Source organism: Cnephaeus nilssonii, assembly GCF_951640355.1.
Source record: "Cnephaeus nilssonii genome assembly, chromosome: 6".
NCBI lineage: Eukaryota > Metazoa > Chordata > Mammalia > Chiroptera > Vespertilionidae > Cnephaeus > Cnephaeus nilssonii.
Window position 1 is genome coordinate 79,064,706 of NC_137077.1, and position 25,013 is coordinate 79,089,718.

Sequence of the window (25,013 nt, forward strand, 5' to 3'; positions counted from 1 at the left end):
CAGAAGCCATGCAGCCTCAGGTCCTTGCTGTTCGGTCGTGACGTTACAGCATCCTGGCTAATTTGCATATTCTTCTATTTTATATATATATATATATATATATATATATATATATATATATATATATTTTTTTTTTAAATAAATAATTTGTGAATTAGGTAGTTCTCAAATAGGAGAAAACTGAGTAGTGGTTTGAGAAAGGAATGGTATGGCATTAGTGAGTTATCAGCTTTTTTGAAACAAAGCATGTTTTGGGGAGCATCATAGGGTGGGAAATATGGAGACAGGTAAGAATAGGAATGATTATGAAAGGGCTTGAAAAAGAGAGGCATTTGAGAGAAAATAGGGAGTCAATGGAAACACATTACATTGTTTAGTAATTTCATCTAGAAGTATAAGAGAAAATATGATTGGACAGGGTAAGGTTGGAAACAGAAAAACATAAAAACAATCATTATTATCTGGATATGATACAAAGAGATCCTGGCCTCAGTTGGAATTCATGGTAATTGCCAAAGTATGGGAAATACATATTCTTGATTGGCTGCTAAGAAATGTTATGTAGGTATTCTTAAGCAAGATAAATGAGTTTTAAAAACTTTATTTAGATTCAGAAGCATGATGAGATAAATAAATCCATGAGATTATAGGAGACATATTTTTAAAATATCTTAAGAATTTTCAATTATTCTAAGTGATGTACAGGGTACAGTGTCTCAAACTCTAGTTGCAGTGCACTGTTTGATTTGCTGCCTGAGTTGATTACTAGTCACAAGTATAAGTATTGTGATTATTAGTCACAAGAGCAAATTGTTCTTTTGGATAGAGGAGATTTGTATGCTAAAATTTACATTTGAGAATGGAACTCCTGAGATAAGGTGAAAGAAATATTAAAGAACAAAAAATACTAATACATCAAAGGCAAAAGGGGAAATAAAAACTAAAATAAGAAGCAGAAAATAAAAGTCAAGAGAGCAGTAAAATTTTTACTTAAGTTTGGAAACTCTGAGCATCCTGAAGGTATGAAGGAGGCATGAAGATAGAGCAGAAAAAGCCCTGACCTAGAACAGACACCAGGTCTATCAGTGTTTGTGTCCCATCTAGCTGGGTGAGCAGGGGTAAAAGCAACTGCCCTTCAGAAAACTAAGAAGCCTAAACTAGTTGATTTTAAAAATAGTATTTAATTTTTAATGAATGTATAAGTTACATATATTATTATTAGTTGATTTCTAATTATCCTGTTTTCATAAGGACTTATCATTTACAAGAAACAGAAATGCATCCAGGTTGGTTTGGATAATAAATTGGAAATAAATGTCCAGGGAAGTAATAGAGACATGAAAATCTCAGCAGACACATAACCGAGTCTCATGAAAAAGTGAAATATCACTCCATCACTCAAAATACATCAGGCCTTTCAGTAACCTAAAGCATGCTGCTGACACTCAAACATATCAGAGGGTTGCTAAGCTTGTGACTTAGAGTCTCCCTATCTGCATCTGGGTCTACCTATTTTTCCTTTGCTTCTGATTTAGCAACTAAACTCTTCAAGTCCTTTTTCTAATTGGAGAACTAGAAACTGCTTAATTATATCTACTACTCTCATTATTGTATCAATTTATATTTTGCTAATATCTGCTACTGTGCCTCTTCCTTCTCTGTCCTTTAATACACCCTCCATTTCTTTTGGTATTCTATACTTTAAAAATTCTAAAAAAGAGCTGACTGGTTTGGGCAGTCATCATGATTCACTATAAAGTACCATTGTGGTATTGTAGTAGATCTCACAGATCAATGGGTCAGCTTATGAGTGTCAATCCTTCTTATTTTGGCCAGCGCAGAGAGGCTGTGTCCTACAGGGCGTGAAAACCAAAATGTGCAAACTCTTCAACAGAGATTTGTGATCATGGCATGAAACATGAGGCTTATTGGAAAACTGCAGTTATAACTGGCAACAATATCATGTGATCTGTCCAATATAGGCCCTCTTGATTTTATTCTAAATAAAAACATAACAATTACCATGTATTAGACATTTATCAGTTTTCAATGTTTAAAAATTCAAGCATATTAACTATGTTTTCACAGTAATTCCTGTGCCAGTTTGTTTTATTTATGCTATGCTTGAAATAGAGAAACAGGTGAGAAAGTTAGAGTGGTTTTCTGAGCTGGTCAAGACAGAAGAGCTGTCATTACACAGAACTGAGATTTGAAGTCCCATTTTTCTGACCCTAAATGCCTACTGTTCTACTTGTCTCAGAATCCCATCACTCTTCCATCCTCCTCTTCCTTATCAAGGGTGTAAAGACCCTACTAGATGTCATGGAGTATATTATCTACTTTAAGGAAATATGGTGATTTTGGTGACAAGAAAGTTACTGAGATTTATGAAGGTCCTTGAGAATAACCAGATATTATTAATCATCTTTGGGCACACTCCAATTAATACCTCATAGAGTTTATCCATTATACTGTTTGCTAGCATGCCTGTTTTATGGATAAAGTAATAAAACCAGAAAAAATATCAGAAATCTACATGGCAATCATCTTTAAGATTTGGGGAATTGGTGACATTTCTGGATTCTAGTAGACAATGAAAAGCAGAACATCTGCCCAATTTCAAAGATAGTTAAGGAAAAAGTAGTTAAAGAAAAAAATACAAATGGAAGATAAAATCAAATACCTAGGAATACATTTAACCAAGGAAGTAAAAGACCTGCAGTCAGAAAGTTATAAGACTCTGCAGAAAGATATTGAAGAAGATACAAATAAATAAAACCATATACTGTGCTGACGGATTGGAATAGGTAACATCATTACAATGTCCATAATGCCCATAGCAATATAAAAATTCAATCCAATTCATATTAAAAAAAACATCAGTGGCATTTTTTTTTACAAAACTAGAACAAATAAAATAATTTAAATGAAATCACAAAAGACCCCAAATATCCAAAGCAAACTGAGAAAGAACAAAGTTTGCATTGTTATGGTACCTGATATCAAACTATACTATAAGACTATAGTTATCAAAACACCAGGTTGTGGGCATAAAAAATATATAGATCAATAGAACACAGAGATAAATCATTCCTATATGTTCAATTAATCTTTGACAAAGAAAGCAAGAACATACAATGGGTAAAGACAATCTATTCAATAAATAGGGTTGAGAGAATTGAACAGATACATGCAAAAAAAGAAATGTGCTATTTCATTTTTTAGTAGCAAATATGTGTATAGGGCCGTGGTCGGCAAACTGTGGCTCGTGAGCCACATGCAGCTCTTTAGCCCCTTGAGTGTGGCTCTTCCACAAAATACCATGGCCTGGGCGATTCTATTTTGAAGAAGTGGCGTTAGAAGAAGTTTAAGTTTAAAAAATTTGGGTCTCAAAAGAAATTTTAATCGTTGTACTGTTGATATTTGGCTCTGTTGACTAATGAGTTTGCCAACCACTGGATAGGGCATCTTATTAAAATTTGAGGCATATCTGAAAAAATAAACAAAGAAATAAAATAATAAGGCAGTTTTAATAATGACAACTGTATTAGTTTTATTGGGTTGCCATAACAAAGTACCAAAGACTCGGTCACTTAAACAATAAAATTCTATTCCTTCACAGGTCTGGAAGATAGAAGTCCAAGATTAAAGCTTTAGCAGAGTTGGTTTCTTCTGATACCTCTCTCCTTGGCTCATAAATGGCTGTGTTCTCTATGTGTCTTCACATGATCTTCCCTCTGTGTGTGTCTTATCTCCTCTTCTTATAAGGGAACCAGAAATATTGGCTTATGTCTAACTGTATACTCATTTACACTTAAATACCTCTTTAAAGGTCCTATATCCATACAGTCACATTTTGAGGTGCTAGACTTTAACATATGAATTTTGGGGATACACATTTAAGCCCATAATGGTATCCATATAAGGAATTGGCTAACATTATTTCAAGCACTAAGGACAACACTTATAATTTGCTTAACACATCAAATAGCAAGAAGACTGCTATGATGGGAGCATGGCAAGTAATGAGATTGAATTGATCACCAAGAGCCGAATCACATACGGCCTTAGAGGGCATGGCAAGGAGTTTTCATTTCACTTTATTTACAATAGAAAGCAAATGTAGGTATAGTAGCAGAATGTAATCTGAATTGAGCGATAATGGGCCCTCTGGCTTCTCTGTGAACAATAAAGCATAGAGCAACAGAAAGAGCAAGCTCTCTTAGAAGTTGCTTCAGTAATTAGTCCAGATAAAAGAAGCTGCTGTGTTGAACTAGGCAGCTGTAAATTTGGTTAGCACTGGTCAGATTACACACTTGAAATTTTTTTGAGGTATAGTCAATGAGGCATAAAATAGAATAAATGTTATGTGATAAGAAAAAGAAAGAATTAAAAATAGTCATTCAGTTTTGCCTCAGCTTTTATATTGGAGACAGAAAAGTCATGCTGGGTTACTACAGAAAACTTAATAAGGATATAAGTGTGTGTAAATTGTACAAAAGTAGATTTAATATCAGTTTAGGAAATTTATTTTAACTAGAAATTTTGAAATTACAATATGTTGTCTTATGGGAAAATTGATATCTGTCATCTGAATTGGGCAAGTTGAGCAAGGTGGGAGATTAGATGACATCTAATCCTTTTCCATTTTAGGGCTGTATGATTGAAAGAAATCTTTCTAGGGATAATATCAGCAATGATTTACAGGCTTATAAATATAAACATTTATTATGATTTAACCGTCACAAACTATTGATATTAGTGCTTTGGGGAACAAATTCTAATGGATAAATATAATCAATGCAATTGGATTTCAGATCAAAATTTTAATTTCTAAAATATATCATGGAAACAGTTTTAATTAAACCATTATTGAGTATGTAAATGTGCATTTCATTTCAGTGTAAGGAAAGTTGCTTTATTTCTCAAAATAATATTGATGGCAAATTACTTGTTGAGAAATCTGAGCTCTATAGGTCACGATCTCACTTTAATTACTATTAAAACTTTCGTCTGGTACTATTAATTAAAGAACCAAGATTAATTGTGGCCCCAGGGTGGAATGTTAGCTTTTTTTTTTAATTTTACTTTTTCCCATTACCATTTATCCCCTCTATGTATGCACTCTTCCACCTTCATCCACACCCCTCCCCACCCTGTAATCACCACATTGTTTTCAATGTCCATGAACGCTCTCTCTCTCTCTCTCTCTCTCTCCCTCTCTCCCCCTCCTTCCCTCCCTCTGTTTCTCTCTTTCCCTCTTTTTCTGATCAGTCACTCTTTTTTTTAATGGACTTAATATAAGGAAGACATAATGGTAAATGCACTCTTGGTTAGGTAATGATGGAAGGGTGGACCTTTTGCAAACCTTCAATATTATATAACTGATCACACACACTTAGAATATGTAAGACACACGGATTATGCTATGTTTGGAGAGTCTCAGAGACCCTGAAATGTTGATCTTTGCTTTGCTTCATTTTTTTCTTTGCTTTTCTTTCTTTTAAAAATAAAACAGGCAATAAAGTCACAAAATGCAAATAAAAACAGCTAGTCTTTCAACAATAGACATAAGTTAACAGTCCATCCAACTTGGCAGACAGAATAAAAGCTCTTCAAATAAACAAAGATCCCAAAACATTGGTTGTCAATATCATCCATTTGTCAATGTCTAGAGAAGTTGAAAAATAAGAACTGGAATATTCTGATTTCTCCATGGTCCAGTGGTATCTTTTCTTTTTCTTTTTTTCTTTCTTTTTTTAAAAAAGTTTATGTTTATTATTGTAAGTATTACAGATGGACTATCTTTTCCCACAGTTGACCACCTCCACCAATTCCCGACCCCTCCCCTGCCTCCCCTGCACTAGTGTTTGTCCATGGGCTATGCATATATGCATATAATTTCTTTTGGTTAATCTCTTCCCACCCATCCCAACTCCCTTCCTGCTGAAATATATCCCTCTGTTTCATATTTCAATGTCTCTGGATCTAATTCTTTCATCAGTTTTTCTCATTAGATTACACATATAAGTGAGGTCATGTGATACTTGTCTTTTTCTGATTAACTTATTTTGCTTAGCATAATACTCTCTAGATTCCTCCATGAGGTCTAGAAGGAGAAGAGGTCTTTCTTTTTTACAGCTGCATAGTATTCCATTATGTAAATGTACTGCCATTTTTAATCCATCCATCTACTGATGGGCACTTGGGCTGTTTCCAGACTTTAGCTACTGCAAATTGCACTTCTATGAACATAGGGGTGCATCCATTCTTTCTGATTGGTGTTTCGGGTTTCTTATGATAAATTCCTAGAAGTGGGATCACTGGGTCAAATGGCAGTTCCATTTCTAATATTTTGAGTGAACTCCACACTGTTTGCCATAGCTTTTATACCAGTATGCACTCCCACCAGCAGTGCACTAGGGTTTCCTTTTCTTCACATCCTCACCAGCACTTGTTTTTTGTTGATTTATTGATGACAGCCATTCTGACAGGTGTGAGATGGTACCTCATTGTCATTTTTATTTGCATCTCTCTGATAATTAGTGACATTGAGGATTTTTTCATAGGTCTCTTGGCCATTTGTATTTCCTCTTTGGAGAAGTGTCTATTTAGGTCCTTTGCCTATATTGTAATTGAGTTGTTTAGTTGTATGAGTCCATTATATATTTTAGAAATTAACCTTTTATCAGATGTATCATTGCAAATATGTTCTCCCATACTGTGGGTTATCTTTTCATTTTGATGCTGGTTTATTTTGCTGTACAGAAGGTTGTTTGGTTTGATGTAGTCCTGTTTATCTTTTTCCTATGTTTGTCTTGCCCTAGGTATTGTATTAGTGAATATTCTGATGTCTGATATTTTGCTGCCTACATTTTCTTCGAGAATTGTAATGACTTCACTGCTTACATTGAAGTCTTTTATTCATTTTTAGTTTATTATTGTGTATGGTGTACGTTGGTGGTCTAGCTTTATTTTTTTGCATGTATCTGTCCAATTTTCCCAATACCACTTATTGAATAAACTGTCTTGACTCCATTGTATGATCTTGCCTCTTTTGTCAAATATTAATTGAGCATAATGGCTTGGGATGATTTCTGGGTTCTCTGTTCAGTTTAATTGATCTATATGCCTGTTCTTGTTGCCAGTATCAGGCTGTTTTGAGTACAGTGGCTTTGTAATATAGCTTGCTATCTGGTATTGTGATCCCTCCAACTTTGTTCTTCTTTCTCAGGATTGCTGTGGCTATTCAGGGTCTTCTTTTGTCTCCATTTGAATTTTTGGAGAGTTTATTCTACGTCTGTGAAATATGATGTTGGTATTTTAACAGGGATTGCATTAAATCTATAGATTGCTTTGTGTAGTATGGACATTTTAATGATGTTAATTCTGCCAATCCATGAACACAGTATATTCTTCCACTTATTTATATTTTCTTCTATCTCTTTTTTCGTAGTCCTGTAGTTTTCTGAGTACAGGTCTTTTACCGCCTTTGTTAAATTTATTTCTAAATTATTGTAATTTTTTGTTGCAATGGTAAATGGGTTTTTATTTTTTTTAGCATAGGTATCTGGGGCTTTAGAGATCTGATACAGCCTCGTTCCTGTTGGGGAAGGTGCTCCTAGACTGCAGGAGAGGTAGATGTATTCCTCCCCTCCTTTCCCAGTACTGGCTGGCTCAACTCACAGGGCATGCTGGTCAGCTTCTCCACAATGCAGACACAAAGCCCAGCCCGCGCTGACCTGTCTCCCTCATGTAAGCCTTCCCAGTGCATGCCATTGGGCGGCGTCCAAAAACCCAAAACATATAAAGAAAAAAATAAGCACAAAACCTACTGTGAAGGCAGCTTCAGTCTCTCTCCTGAAGGGGCTCTCTTCCCCTTCCCTGCTCCACAGTTCAGATGCTTTCGGGGGCTCTGCAGAATGTCTTTCTGGACAGCAGAAGGCCCCTTTAGGTGACTGTTGGGTGAAGCCCACAGGCCCCTTGCTGTTCTGGGCCACACACCACGGCACAGCCTTCCCAGCAGTCAGAGTCTGGAATGAACCTCTCCTTCCAGGGCTGCGGATATTGGTTGCGTTCTTTTCTGGGCAGGTATTGACTCCACTTCCACCTCCCAGGCAGACTGTTCCCATGAATCCCTCCGCCCCACACAGGCTCTCCTTCCCCTATCCACGGCTCAGGGTCTGAGAGGCCTGCCTTTGGACGCCAGGCCACACTCCTAAGGGGAGCGAGCTTTGCAGCCACTACCCCTCGGGTCTCTCAGCTGAGCACTGGCTCTAGGGGGCTCCTCCTTTCCCTGACTCCCCTCTTTTACCAGTCTCTACATTTGTTTCTTTAGTGCTCCTTGGACAAAGTATGTCCAATCAGCGATACTTCTCTCTCTCTCTCTTTTTTTTTTTTTTCAAAATGACTGCACAGCATGTTAGCTGTAAGTCCCGTCTATGACTGGGAGCAAGGGCCCTCAGTCTCTTGCTACGGTGCAGCCACCTTTGCTTCTCCTAGAGTTTTATTAGTACTTGAGATTTAAGTGTGGATGGCACTGCTTGGAGCAACAATAACAAAACCATGTATTCTGAGCACAGTGAAGTCTCTTTATCACACATAATAGAAATATAGGGTATCCTATAGATAACATTAGGGAGTATTTGAACAATTAATTTTTCTCTGAGGCATAAAAATAGAAACCAAAATGCCAATTTGGATTGCCTTTTAGGATTGCATTCTATTTGCCTCATCAGAAGGTCCCTGTCTAACCAACCCCTTACCCAGTGTGGCATCCAACTTAATGATGTTCCCTTATATGGGCTTTTCCTCCTCTATTTTGCTCATTATAGTTCCCTCATGTTCCCTTGGATCAATTTTTATGTACATTAGTGGTCCACGGCACTCGCTTTTCAGTGGTGGTGGGTAGAGAGAAAAGAAACGCAGGTTAAGAGATATTTGTACTGGATGTGGCATAGAAAACAAAGCCTCAGAATGGATTCTGGAGCTGAATTACTCAGTGTCCAGGCAGTAATATGGACCCCATTGCTGATAATAAGTGAGGTTGTATTAATTCCTTCAACAATGGCATCATGATTTCTAAGAAAATTCCAAAGATAGATAGGGATAGAGTGTAGATGTAGTGTGACTTACTAATGTAGAAACATTAGACTGTTATTTGTTGTAGGAAACTAGAGGCCCGATGCACAAAATTTGTGCAAGGGGCTTGGTCCTTGCAGCCCTGGCTGCCTCATGGCCCCACGGCCCCACGGCCCCATGGCCCCACAGCCCTGCCCACTGATCATTCTGGAAGGTCGTTCCAGAAGGTCATTCCACCGTCTGGTCCAATTAGCATATTAGCTCTTTATTATATAGGTTTGGAGAACCATCACTGAGTATGTCACAAAGGGGGTATAGAAAACACCTTTCAGCATAACAATAAGGAATGTACTGGTGATGAGAATATTGGCATCCTTGAGAAGCTCAGAATGTCTGTATTCTAGAAACCTAGGCTAAAAATACATTTAGCTGGTATCAATAGGGTTTATAGAATATCAGAGTGACAGTGATCGTGTGATGCTACCTATCAGAGATCAAGTGCACTAAATCACCATAATGGGCATCAGGGTCTGAATGGCAATTAACATCCTTGAGCTACAAGTCTGTGGTGATGGCTAATTGGTCATAATATTGCTAGTTGTGAGAGAGACGAATAGTTGTCTATAGTGATTTTGACTTGTTTAACTAGAAAATATCACAAACTGCCAAGCTAAACTTCAACCACCAAAATAGAAAGTTGCAATTCTTCACCAGTGTCTAGATCTAATAAGTTCAGATATGTAGAACTATTAATTGAAGAAAAGGCTGAAAACCTATCACCAGTATATGTGGTCAGTATTTTCCCAATCATTTCACAATGGGACCTAGAGCCATTTCCTAATGTAGCTGTGCAATGAAACAAACAAAATATTTAGATCTTTTGGGACTTTTTAGGGGTAATTTTACATATACTCTAGAGGCCTGGTGCATAAAAATTCATGCATGTCGGGAGCGACCTCAGTTGACAAAGTCCTGAGAGGGCAGGTTTCACAAAGTGGCCTGCCTGTTCCCAAGGTTAGTCATACATCCTGCCCCCCTTAGGCTTAGAGACCCCTAAGCACAATAGTTTAGTAATCACACATTCTGCCCCCTAGAGCTTAGTTAACCTTTAAGCACAGTTAATGTATAAGCGTAATTATCCTTCAGCAAGAAGCATGGCTAGACTATATGATGGAAAGGAATTTAGGTGGCGTCAGAGGTGTGTGTATAGGTATAGCCATTAGGATCTTAGCTAAGATAAGGAGCTTCATGTAAAGGTCAGTAGGAAATCTTAAACAAAGGGGTATAATTATGCTTGCCACATTATAGGAATGATGTAATGTATGAAATGTAACTGACCATGTATAAAAGTGTGGAGAAAAATAAACTCGGGATGGCAAGCGGGAAGTGCTTCCATCCTCCCGATCCCATCCTGTTTTCTGGCTATCATTTCTCATCCTCACCCCCCTTGCAGGTACTGTTCAACTGATGCCGGCAGGCTCCAGCACATGCACTTGGGGGAAGGTCCCTCAGTCCGGCCTGCACCCTCTTGCAGTCTGGGAGCCCTCAGGAGATGCCTGACTGACAGCTTAGGCCCACTTCCTGGAGTGAGCCTAAGCCGCAGTCGGGCCTCCCTCTGCAGGAGGCGACCGGGCGGGCCGATCAAGGGATAGCACCAGCCGGCCCCACCCCCAACGATCACCCCTTCACCACCACTGGTCGCCACTGTCCCCTCATTGCCATCCCCCCCACCCACTGGCACGTGCCTTAGTTGGCCTGGCACTGCCAGCTGGCTGGCCCCGCCCCCTGCCAACTGGTTGTTCCACAGTTTGGTCAATTTGCATATTACGCTTTTATTATATAGGACTAGAGGCCCAGCACATGAAACCATGCGCAGTTAGGGTCCCTAGGCCTAGCCTGGCCTCCATCGCTGGCCTTTGCCTCCCTGTGATGCTACGTGAAGCTTCCCACCCGAGATGCTCCACGATGCTCATGGCCCCTCAACTGCTCCGTGAGACTCCCCCTGCCCCACCATTGCTCCATGAAGCTCCCCCCACCCTGCCACTGTTCTGCAAGGCTTCTCCAGCCCTGCCATGCTTTGCTAAATTCCCCCCGCCCCGCCACTGCTCCATGAAACACCCCCCCCCCCACACACCCCTCGACTGCTCCGCGAAATTCCCCCACCCCACAACTGCTTGGAAAAGTTTGCTGCTGCCCCATGAAGCTTGCAGCTGGATGCTCCACAAAACTCCCCCCCACCATTGTTCCGTGAGGCTCCCCCCACCCTGTAACTGCTCTGTGAAACTCCCCCTACCCTGAAACTGCTTTGAGAAACTCGCTGCCACCCAGTGACTGCTCCTCTAAGCTCGCTGCCACCCTGCAAAGCAGCCCACCACCTTCGCTGCCATTCAACAGTCCCCAGGCCCGCCTGCCACCACCCCTCCTCATGGCGAGCGGCTTGGGGTCCGGGGGGAGAGGAGGACTGAGAGGTGCTCCATGTACTTCCACGGTGACTGGTTGTTCATTTGGTCATGATGGCACCTGGCTCCTTATATATTAGGATGATTTCTGAAAAGTTGCCAATGGTTTGCCCTATTGTTTAGGGTCCTGCAAGAATATGATAGATGAGAAAGTCTGGACAGAAGACCCTGGAGTGGGCATAAAGGGTATGAATCATCATGTGTGTTTTATTTAATGCTCGTCAGAGAGAACCTACCTCAGAAGATTTGCTCAGTCAGTATGTGGAACAGACAATAACATCTTGTAAATATCAGGCTACCTTTCTCCTTGACTAACCAGTGCTTTTGCAATAGGCCCACAACAAAGGAGAGCTGTGGAAACGGGGTTCATCCTGCTCACCAAAGTACTGTTAATGCCAAATGCTACCATCTATCATTAGAAAAATGATATATGATATTTATGGACCAAAGGCTTGTGATATTAAGGTTAAATAAGTCTCTGTAATAGGTTGTTTAAAGGATGGTTTGTACAGACTTTAAAAATAAAGATCACTATGAGCCATCATGGGTCATAAAAATGAAATCATTCTAAATAAAATGCATTCCCTTTATTTTGATATAATTAGTAAAATAGTAGATGACTGGAAAGCAATATAATTGTGTTATATGCCTCTGGGAAGGAAATTTTCATCTGCTTTTCCTAATAATTTCTGCAGATCCTAAATGGTACATTTAGTAGTCTAAAAAGTATGCATGGTTTCAATATATGAGTCATTTTCAGTGATAAAACTGGACACATTATGCCAAAAAATTTACTCTGAAAAGTATGGTGATGAAATGAGAAGACCACACTAGCAATATGACCCAGTAAAGGCAAATTTATAAGATAAAAAATATTGAGTTGTACAGTTTTTCTTTCTTTAAGTGACCTGGACAAAATGAGATGAAAAGAGATTTAAAAGAGTAAATAAAATTTAACTTTAAAATAATTATCATTTCTTTGTAAAATTGAGAATAAAAAAAATCTTCATATTTTTTGATAGCTGTCATGCTTATGTAGGAGTAAGAGGTGACTACTTCTCATCAGGAGAAAAAGATTCACTCTCCGGAGAAAAATTACTAAAAAATGTTTTCAGCTGTATTGTTTTTACTAACAATTATTTCTAAAATGTCTTCAACAGGATTTGCTGGAAAGCATCTTCTGAAATAATGAACAAACTCATTTTTTTAAGTATTCTTTTGATAATGTGTTACAATGAGAATAATTAGATTCTAGGGATATTTAAAAAAGCAATGCAATTTGAGTGATATTGACATACCGTATTTTCTGGCGTATAAGATGACTTTTTAACCCAGGAAAATCTTCTATATGCCCAGTCGTCTTATACACCGGAAAATATGGTAGTAATTTAAATTTTTTTTTTTTTTTTATTTCAGAGAGGAATGGAAAAGAAGAGAGAGATATAAACATCAAAGATGAGAGAGGATCATTGATGGGCTGCCTACTGCACATCTCATACTGGGGATCAAGCCTGAAACCCAGGCATGTGCCCTGACCAGGAATTGAACCATGACCTCCTGGTTCATAGGTCGGTGCTCAACCACTGAGGAACATTGGCCAGGCAGTAATTTTTTTTTCTGCATCTAATGATTCATCCTGCTAAAAATTTTTCAAGAACACAAAAGTTTTAAGAGTGGTTTGTTTTTGCTTTGTCATGCATATAATCAATACAAGCTCTATTTCAAAGGATACACTCTTACAGTTAATTATGTTATTTTTACAGAAAAAAGTAGTTAAAAACAATAGACTACATATTTGTAAGAAAAAAAAGTATTTTTGAAAAGTGGGTCACATTTTAACCTCCTATGTGCATACAAACAATTAAGATCACTTAATGAAGCCTTCTATAACTTTGGAACAGAACTTTCCCCCAAGGGTATACAAATTATTAATTTCAATAATATTTCACACTTGTGATTATAAACATCCTGTTTAAAAGCAAAGAATAATGCATTGAGGCGCAAAGACTCTAATATAAATGTATTATTTTTCAGTTCTATGTTGGCTAATTTTATTGAAATTGCTTAAAATAATTAAAATATGAACAAAATAGCTATATCTTTAAAATATAGTTGCTATTATAAGATGTTGAGGTATCATGTCACCGATAATAGCTATTAGAAAATCAATATTATGTCTCCTAAAAGATAACATAATTGTTGTAATAATTTGGAAACTCGAGGAGAAGCCAAGATGGCGGCGGAGGTGAACGGCTGATCTGCTGCCTCGCATGGCAGTTTTGGAAAAACAACTAAAAGATGGACTGGTGAGCGCGGCGACTCCTGCTCGCGTCTCCCCAGACCGGGCGGCGGCTCCTCTCAGCCAGCACCGCAGCCGGGGCCATGAGCTCGTGGGCGCCGCGGCAGCTGCTGTGGCGGCGGCCGCGGACTCGGCGCAGCGGCTCTCGGTGAAGGACGAGACCATCTTTCTGCGAGACTGGCCCACCCGCGTCACCGACCTGGCCCAGCTCCCCACTGAGATCCTCGGGGCCCCGGAGACCGCCAACACCGACTTAGAGGATTCTTAAGACTTCCTGTCTTACACTCAAGTCCTCTAGCCATTTTGTGAGAGGAGAACTAAGAAGGCAGCGAAGTCAAACAAAGGAACTTCGCGCACAGCAATTTCAAAGTTAAACAAAGGAACTTCGCCGCGCACAGAGCGTCTGCCACCCAGAACCACAGGAGAGCTGGCTGAATGGTGGATTTACAGCTAAGAGAGAAGAGGAAAGAGCGAACTCTGGAGAAGCTGAGGTGCGGAGGCGCGTGGGTCGGGGGAAGGGACTTGTGGCTTTTGTTCCAACCCTAGGGGAGATTAGCTCCCCAGACGCCTGCGGGAAGAGGCTGGACTCTCGGCCTTCCTGTCGGAGAGTGGGAGTGACTTCCTTGTGGAGGTGCGCCCAGCAATCAGTGTTTGCTGCGCTGGAGTGCGGAATGAGGGGGCTTGGAAACGTGGAAAACAGAAAAAGCAGACTTGCAGCCAGTGCGGTTCGCCTCGCCATGGCCTGGTGGAGCCCTGAGGCCCCGCCCCGCCCTGAGACCCGCCCCGCCCTGGGACCCGCCCCGCTCGTTTTGCAGGTCCGCCCCGCACGTCTTGCAGGCACACCTGGGCTCCAAGCAACGGCTTTTGCATGTGGGTGGCCTGCCCTATGGCAGCTTGACCAGATAAACTGCGGTTCTAGTCGGACTGCTCTAGGGACGCTCAGACAGGAGGAGGAAACTGCAGTTTTTGCCGTAAGTCCTGCTGAGTGGTCTCAGGTAGTAGCTGATCTACACACCATTGGAGACCCAGAAACGAGGGCATCTAGTGGTCGGTGTGAGATGACACCAGATTTCAACCACTCGCATAAAGGACACATTCCAGAGGCAGAATCAATGAGCGCCAAAGCCTTGCTGCACCAAGACCCGGCCCATAAATCTGTCTCCTACATAGCAACTCTTCCTTTATAGACACAGAGGATCTGCACGGCCAATTGGCCTGGAGGACAATTCCTCCCAGCAACACCAACAACAATCAAGACTTAACTATACAAAGGAAGACCAAGATGGAGGCATAGGGCGGAAGCCTGATTGCTGCCTACCACAACAATTTTGAGTCTACGACGGGAGAGTGGAGCAGACACCATCCAGAACCACCGGAGGGCTGACTGAGCAGACGCTCTACAACTAGAATAAAAGAGAGGGGTACTCGGGATGATGCTGATGCCGGCGACCCAAAGATCACACTTTAAGAACTACGGCTCAGACGACACAGTGGCGGCCTGGAACGTGCTCGGCGCAGTTCCCCCGGCGGTCTCCGGCTGAGGGGAAGGCCCCACTCGCTGCCGAGCATGGACAGACGAGCCCCTGGGAGTCATGGGGTGGGAGACTCCGCGCTTGCTGACCTCCGAGTCCTTCAAGAATCTCAACGCCCCGGAAGTGGCCAGGTGCGCACGCTCGGTGACTGGCCACCGCTGCAGACCCAAGGGCCGACGCAGCCACCCCGGACCAGCCCGCTGCCGCGCACCGGGCACACCGGAGCTTCGCCGAGCCCGCCGCCCAACAAGTTCTGCGGCGGCTGCCCTGGAGCTCTGAGAAAATGGCCGAAGGAATTACTGAGATGGAATTGACCAACAGGAAATGGGATCAAGAAGACGAAACCCCGCTGGGTCCCGGATCCGGGTGAAGCTGCGCGCCCCTGGGTCCGGGTGAGGCTGGGAACTGGGTCAGGGTGAGTCTGGGTCCCGGGTCCGGGCAAGCCCGCGGGCCCCTGGATCCGGGTGAGCCTGGGCCCCGGGTCCGGGCGAGGCCGCGGGCCCCTGGATCCGGGTGAGCCTGGGCCCCGGGTCCGGGCGAGGCCGCGGGCCCCTGGATCCGGGTGAGCCTGGGCCCCGGGTCCGGGCGAGGCCGCGGGCCCCTGGATCCGGGTGAGCCTGGGCCCCGGGTCCGGGCGAGGCCGCGGGCCCCGGGTCCGGGCGAGGCCGCGGGCCCCTGGATCCGGGCGAGCCTGGCCCCGGGTCCGGGTGAGGCCGCGGGCCCCTGGATCCGGGTGAGCCTGGCCCCGGGTCCGGGTGAGGCCGCGGGCCCCTGGATCCGGGTGAGCCTGGGTCCCGGGTCCGGGTGAGGCCGCGGGCCCCAGGATCCGGGTGAGCCTGGGTCCCGGGTCCGGGTGAGGCCGCGGGCCCCTGGATCCGGGTGAGCCTGGGTCCCGGGCCCGGGTGAGCCTGGGTCCCGGGTCCAGGCGAGGCCGCGGGCCCCTGGATCCGGGTGAGCCTGGGTCCCGGGTCCGGGTGAGGCCGCGGGCCCCTGGATCCAGGTGAGCCTGGGTCCCGGGTCCGGGTGAAGCCGTGCCCCCCCTGGGTTCGGCCGAGACCAAACCAGAGGGAGTCGGACCTGCACTATCACCATTTGTCCACCATCCAGAGCTGAGGGGTCAGTGCCGACATGTACTCATAAGGAACTGGTGGACATTGATATTGGGTCTCAAAAGAACTGTTGGTCCAGAAAGAAACTCACTACAGACTGATTTTTTGCCTGTCAGCATAACTATTATTGCCCGTCGCACATTCAATTCTTATAAGTACATCTCTAGTGACACATGATTTCGCTCATCTAGGGGAAATGATGAACAACATGGACTGATGAACAAGAACAGAACCAGAAACAAGGAGGCACCGATCGGACTATCGGGCCTCAGAGGGAGGATAGGGGAGGGTGGGGGGAGAAGGGAGAGATCAACCAAAGGTCTTGTGTGCATGCATAAGAGCCTAACCAATGGTTAAGTTCAACAGGGGGTTGGGGCATCCATGGGGAGGGGTGTGGGATGGGAATGGGGGGATGAGGACAAATATGTGACACCTTAATCAATAAAGAAATTAAAAAAAAATAAAAAATAAAAAAAAATAAATAAAAAATAATAAACATAAAAAAAAATAATAATTTGGAAACTCAATTTTATAAGTTATGAGTCATGAAGACTTAACTAAATGCATTTATTTTTAAAATAAATGCCTTTTATAAGCAAAAATACATATTACTGATTTTTCATGTAAATATACAAACTTTGGAATTTAGTCAGGTTGTATAGAAACATAGTAACTGTAGTTGCTATTTTTTTCTTTCAAAATTTTGAGATGTGAAATTTATGTTACTGTTATTAATTTTTTCTATTTTTCATAATATTTTTGTGACATCATACTTTTCTTATACCATTTTTTTATAATTACAGCTATGCAAGCAGTTATAACTGAAGTGTTTAAAATTTATATGGCACTTTTCATCTTATGTGAGTTATAACTAATTAAATAAGTAATTAATCCATAACATCTCTGAAGTGGTGTGCAAACATTAATCTAAGTTAATTACAAAAATTTAGAAAGTAAACGTTATATTACAGAAATGTAAACACAGAAAGATGATCTAGTCAGATGGAAGAAATTCCAATACGTTTCCAACTAATCTGCTAGGAGATACTATAAGTGTGTAAAAGAGGAATAACAAAACCATAAACAGGAATAAAGACAAATAGCTGAAAGTTCTTTTAGTGTGTGCGTGCATTTGCGCCTTTGTGTGTGTAAATATACACAAAATAATAGTACTTTTATTTGAAAATATTTTATCATAATTGGAGCATTAAATGTGTCTAATTACTAAAAAAGTTGGTCTCTGCCCCAGTCGGGTGTCTCAGTTGGTTGGAATGTCATCCTGTACACCAAATGGGTTGTGGGTTTGATTCCCAGTCAGGCACATACCTAGGTTTCAGGTTCCATCCCCCAATGGGCAGCCCATAGGTTTCTCTCTGGCGTCAATGTTTCTTTCTCTCCCTCTCGCTGTCTCTCTCTCCCCCTTCCTATCTCTCTAAAAATCAATTAACATATCCTCGGGTGAAGATTAAAAATGACAATAATAAATAAAATATAAGTTACCTAATATGTCAATCTTGAGCAAGATATAGGCAAATCAATACTGAAAAAATGTCTATCTTTAACTTAGTAAATCTCACATGACAATACATACCCAAGGGTATATTGACCTTAGCACCCTCTATCAGTTGCTCTGTGTCAATAAATTTTGGTGATATTTAATAATGAGAAAATAATGATTTTTAACAGTGATATCTCAAAGTATCTGAAGCGATAGCAAAATACTGTGGCATGACCTTCAAATGTGGAAAGAGAAATGAAACAATGGTTTCAACTAGACCCTTGTTTTTTTATGTTATCACTTTGTCAAGGTTGAAACAAAACAAGGTATTTGTGAGACTTACAGACAAAACCAGCAGAAGGTAGTATTCAGATACAATACAACATCAAAAGTTTCATAATTTGTGTCAACACAAATACATTTTTACTTTATACATTTAGAACTAATTGCAAAAAGAAAGTGAAATTCATAATGACTTCATAGATGCATCCTACATAATAAAATGGTAATATGTAAATTACCATCACTCCGCTACACCCACGATTGGGCCATCAGGAGGCGCAGGGGGTGGGACTCAGGGTGGCCGGGGTAGCTGATTGGGCCAGCAGTATTATAGCATGATTGGGCAGTTCATCCTACAAACATTTAATGACAACATCAGCTCTATACTAGCCATTATACTAGTATGTACTGAACAAAGGCAAAGTATGTATTCTCACATTAATTATTTGTTAAATTATCTTATCTTTGTTATCTTGTTAAATATTTGAAATACCTCAATCAGTTTGTTTGAAAAAAATGCAGAAAAAGTATAGTCATACTACCAATTACAAAGTTACTAGAAAGTCCTTTTATGTGTGCAGTTTGCTTACTCAATCCAATAAACTGAGATAAAATTAAAGTCCCAGTAGTACCCTTAAATTTTACTTTGTTTAATTTTTTTTTCTTGTATGTCTATTATTATTTTTATTGAATTGGTTTTGATTTTATTGAATTGACATTGGTTCACAAAACTATACAGGCTTCAAGTGTCCAACTCAACATAACATCATTTGCACACTGCATTGTGCGCCCATCACCCCAAGCAAAATCTCTTTGTGTCCCTATTTCCCCCCTTTGCCAACCTCCACTTGCACTCCAGCCCTCTTTCCTTCTGTACTTCTGTATATCACACTGTTGTCTGTGTCTATCTGAGTGTATATATATATTTTTTTTTCTTAATCCCTTCATCTTTGACATCCAGCTCCCCAAACTTTCTCCCCTTTGACAGCTGTCAGTCTGTTCCATGTATCCATGCCTCTGTTTCTATTTTGAATCACTACCAAAACTTGTTTTCTATAACCTCTTAGTTAGAAAGGTCAGAGCCACAGTAAAATTAGCCAAAAGAAATTGAATGTAAGCCTTTCTTCATGTTCTAGAGGTCTGAGAGTGATTTAAAAAATGTTGTTCAAGTATAATTTGACTATACACACTTTGAAGTCATGAAATTTAAAAATATAACCTCTGGATTGTCTTTAATCTTATTGTACTACCTTCAGTGTCATAAGCATCTGCTGTTCTTAAATACAGATTTGTATTCTTAACACATTAGCCTATGATGTACACTTTAATCATAAATGTAAAAACATTAATAACCATTATTTACTAGTATTTTTACTACTTCATAAATGTCAAGTGTTGTGCTAAGTGCAGAAAAAAATCAACAAAATACAGGATAATGTAAAAGCCATAAGAGCATTGTAAATTAATGAAAGGTACATATTTCATATTCTAGAAATTATAACTTTTGATTGAAGAAAAAATAATGGAACAATTTATTATATAAGATGCCTTATATAAGGCATCTTATATAATAAAAGGGTAATATGCAAATTGACCCTAACTGTGGAACAACTTGGAACGACCGCTATGACGTGCACTGACCAACAGGGGGCAGATGCTCAACGCAAGAGCTGCCCCCTGGTGGTCAATGCGCTTCCACAGGGGCAGCACCGCTCAGCCAGAAGCCGGTTCATGGCTGGCCAGTGCAGTGGTGGTAACGGGAGCCTCTCCTGCCTCTGCAGTAGCTCTAAGGATGTCTGACTAACGGCTTAGTCGGACATCCCCCGAGGGCGGGATTGGGCCTAAGCTGGCAGTCAGACATCTCTCAGGGGTCCCGGACAGTGAGAGGGCACAGGCCAGGTTGAGGAATGCCCCACCCCAGAGGGCAGAAATTTTTGTGCACCAGGTCTCTAGTTAAAAGTAATTTCCCATCTCATGAAGCAATAGCATCGCTAAGAAATAAATCCTATTCTGGCAATGCTCACATACAATCCTAATTTGCAGGCGGAGCACTAACAGTGAGGGGAACAGATGTGGCTCATAAAATTTGGGCTGTGCATCACCTTGTTCATTTCCTTTTGAAAACAGAAAGCTGGAAGAGGTTACTTAAGGCACTAAAATGGAATTTTGAAAGACTTGCAGTTCCCAGCTGGCATAGAGACAGGGGCATATAGCAAATTTGGTCTGTCACTCCTAGTGCAATGTCTTCACTAGACTCGGAGAAGACATGGTGAAACGAATTTCTCTTTGGGATTGAGGGCATCTCTCTGGGACCATTCTTATTATCTTTTAGTTGTGTAAAAATTATATTAGCTCTAAAAACTGGGAAAAGATTATATCTATAGTTTATATACTTGAAGAAATTTTTACAAAAGAGAATGTACCTATTAGAATGGCAAATGGACTTATACAACAATTCCCTTTTTGTATGTAACAATTGTTCTTATTGGTAAAGTTGGCCAAATTATAACTAAACCTAAGCGACCTTACTTGGAAGAATGAAAGTTGGGTATGCCAGTGTTCTTGGTGTGTATGAGAGTGTTTGTGGGTGCTAGGTGTTGGATGGCAAATTTGAATCTCATGAGCATCTCTGGAAAACACATCAGCTATGGGAAATTATACCAAGCGGGATTACTCATATGTACACTAGACACAGGCAAATGCACCTATCAAAGGACAAAAAACATTTTTGCCTGGGGTAGTTCTAGGTGCCACATGTTAACCAGGAAATAATTTTTGTAGCAAAAAGTAAAAGATCCCTGTTTGTGGTGCCTTTGGGTCTCACTCATTCTCATGTTGCTGCATCTCTGAATTGATGAGGTTCAACCAAGTAAAGTAACCATTCTCACTTTTCCTTTGTTTACCCATATAGCATATTGCAGAACATGCTAATACATTTGATTACTGAGCAGACATGGAAAAGAATAAGGAACAGAGAAAGACAAGCAAACAGGGTACACTTACTATGTATTTAAAAACAAAGGGACAAATCTGCGGAAGGAGAATAAATTATTTTTTTTATAAAATAGGATTATTGCAAGGAGCAGACAATATCAGCAGAAGGTAGTATTCAGACGGCATCAAAAGTTGTATAATTTGTTTCAACACAAATACATTTTTATTTTACAAGGAAGGCATTTTAGAAAACAACTAACTGTTTTTGAAAACATCATTGGAGAGGACAGTATACTAAGAAACTTATAGCAAATTATGTTTGATAAGCTAGAATCTTAAAATAGCCCTAGCTAGTTTTGCTCAGTGGATAGAGCGTTGGCCTGTGGACCAAAGGGTCCTGGTTTTGATTTTGGTCAGGGGCACTTACCTTGGTTGCAGGCTCCTCCTCAGCCTGGGACACTGAGTGAAGAGCATAGAACAATCACCCAACTACTGACTTCAGTATCCAGTTAACCTTCAAAAACCTCTTCTGATATTTGGCTAATACATATTTGGATTTAGATTTGTTACAGGTCTTTGGTATACTCTAAATAATGAACGAGGCAAGAAGAAACAATATATGGACTGACAAAATACAGAAAAATAATAATATATATTTAGAAATACAAAATTTGAAATTCTAAATTAAATACCACTATACTGAATAAGGCACTAAGTAAAAGAATCATATGCAATGAGCAAGTGAAATTTATTTCAGGGATATTTTTGTTTCATACATGTAAGTGCTTAATTATGAACTCATCTTAGAATTCTAAATGGCATCTTAAACTAATAATGCTCTTAACTAAACTATTATTTTTCTCCCAATATCTTCTCCTTCTTAAAGTTTTCCCTTTCTTTGCAGGTTAATCATTTCATCCATTGCTCAAGCAAAAATGACAGTTGTCATCTTTGACTCCTCTAGTTCTCTCACATCTTACATCTATCAAATGTAATGTCTACTTCCATAATGCACCTGAATTCTGACCATTTCTCACAATGCTTTAGTCACCACTCTGCTCCAAGATACTTCCATATCTCACCTGGATTATTCTGTATTAACTGGCTTTCATTCTTCATGCCTTGTTTCCTAAACCTGCACAGTTTTCACAATAATCTTCTAAATACACATAGATTGCCAGTCATCAGTTTAATTGTTCTCATCTAAAAATAAAGGCCCCCGATGGCTCACAAGGACCTATGAGATCTGGATCATTGTTCCACTCCATCTCCCAGACCTCTTCTGTTTGTCTTTTGCTCAGTAGGCTACAATAACTCTGCTCTCGTTTTTGTTTCACTATTAAAACAAGCATGGTCCTTCTTTAGACATTTTTATGTCTTGAATGTTCTTGTTCCATATACTCATATTTCTTGTCACTCTGTATAACATAGCTACTATTCTAATATTTCTCTTATACATTTTTCTTTAAATCAAAAAAGTTTAAAAACTGCAAAGACAGATAAAGTTAAATTCAATATTACCAATAAAAGCTCAATAAGCTAGGACATCATAATTCTTCCTTAGTGTGATAAAGAACATGAATCTGAAAAACTAATATATTTAGGAATAAAAAATATTGAAATAGAAGCATCCACTTTAATTCCAGAAACTAGATCAAATGTTCCATATAACACTAAATTTAACATTTGTATGAAAGTTATGACCCATGTAATGTGGTTCAAGAAACATGCAAGAAGCCACAACTTACTATTTGTATATGATATGTTTGTTAAACTAGGAAATTTCAAAATAATTAACTAAAAATATGTTAGATATTTTGGAAAGAAAATTGACATTTTTCTACTGTTTTTCTTCCTCTTTTCTGCTGATCAGGATTTTGTCACCATCACTCCATTTATAGTGCCTGTCACGTCATCGAAGACATCTGCAATTCCAGTTAAATGGCTACAGCAATTTCATACCTCACAATACACTTCACATCCTCTGGAGAGAGAAAGTGTTCTTCCAGTTAGGTTCCAGGAGTTTCCTACAAGTATTTCTGCCTTGTCATGCCGTGGGTCATGAGCGGGTTGCTTGCATCAGAGGGAATGGGAGGCGCTGATTGGTTTAAGCATGTTAGAGTCCGCTAGTAGAAATGAAAGCACATGTGCTATGTTGAAAAGGTTTGAGCACTCTGGGATTGGAGTACTCTTATAAAAGAGATATTAATACTGAAGGGTTATAAAAGTCGGTAATGCATGCTGTATTTGTTAAAGTCACTTAGTAACTTTAATCAATCGCCATAATGACAAAAGCAGAAAGACCATTGCACATATTTCCTATAGACCAGGGGATAGCTGACTTCTGAGCTTGTATGTTTACTTAATGAATAGTTTTCATCAAACACAGCATTCATCTTCCACATAACTTTTCTTTAAAATGTTTGTTAGTTCTGGCCAGTAAATATGAGAGATTGTTATAACAACAACAAACCCTTACAGAAATCCATGGTGATATGAAGTATAAAGTATGTCAGAATGATAATTTCCAGGTGAAATATACTAAAATGGTTTAAAATAAAATTTTACAGGAACAAAACACTACTTATATCCAAAGATTTGAAACTCTGTACTTATTAGAGTAATTATATCACAGAAAAATAATACATCTATGTTATAAAAATGGGAAATACATGTCAATGCATTCCTCACTCAATACAAATAGCTTATTTGAACACTAGAGGCCTGGTGCACAAAATTTATGCACTGTGGGGGGGTTGTCCCTCAGCCCAGCCTGCATCTTCTTCATTCTGGGACCCCTCAGGGGATGTCCAACTGCTGGTTGGGATCGGGCCTAAACTGGCAGTCAGACATCCCTCTCATAATCTGGGACTGCTGGCTCCTAACCACTCACCTATCTGCTTGCCTGGTTGCCTTTAACTGCTTTCCCTGCTGGCCTGGTCACCCCCAACTGCCCTCTCCTGCCAGCCTGATCGCCCCTAACTGCCTCTGCCTTGGCCCTCGCCACCATGGCGTTTTTCGCAAGGATGTCTGGAAGGATGGCCAGAGATGTCTGGTCTAATTAGCATATTACCCTTTTATTAGTATAGATAAGTATTTGTCATATTATTCTCTACTTTTCTATATGTATTTAAAATACTCCAGAATATTTTAAGTAAATAAAAAAATTGTCAAGTTGCAGAAAAATAAAAGTTTTGAAATACAACCTGGTAAGCTTGAAAGAAACAATATTTGTGTAAAAATAAGTTGCAGTGGGCAACAAAACTTGTTCTTAGGATTGCTTGGTTAATATTCTTTTGTTGGAAAGGTGTGGTTTGGGCAAAGGATAAAAGGAAACCAGCCCAATAAAAGGGAATATTTGATTGGGCCGTTGCCACAGCAGAGAGAGGCAGGTGCGGCAAAGGTTCAGGCTGTCACACAGGCAAGGATGTCTGTGTGTGTGGGACACCAGAGGACACCTGTCACACCTGAAACACAATTTGCTAACACTCACAATTGCAGAGCTCGGGAAGAATCACTGTTTTTAAAACTATTATTTCCCTGACATATAAAATACACATACATATAAATACACATGCCCTCTTCTGAGCTTCCCCTTCCCTCCACTTAATATTTGGCTATGGCCTTCTTTTCATGTCAACGAATTGGATGCACAGACATAATTTTTAATGGCTACAGTGTTATCCCTGACTGTTTGACATTACTATGGTTTACTTCACTAACCCTTTATTGTGGGGCAGGTTGTTTCCAGTTTCCCCTGTCATCAACAACTACAGCAAACATAATTGCTTATTTGACTGTTTACTTAGGACACATTCA

At 40.3% G+C, this 25,013-nt stretch overlaps 1 protein-coding gene across 1 annotated transcript in view; it reads right to left on the bottom strand.

The window, feature by feature from the left end:
• MGAT4C (MGAT4 family member C) overlaps positions 1 to 25,013 on the bottom strand; it is a gene marked incomplete at its 3' end in the record, with an annotated part of 434,464 nt that overhangs the window by 125,483 nt on the left and 283,968 nt on the right. The window lies entirely within an intron of this gene.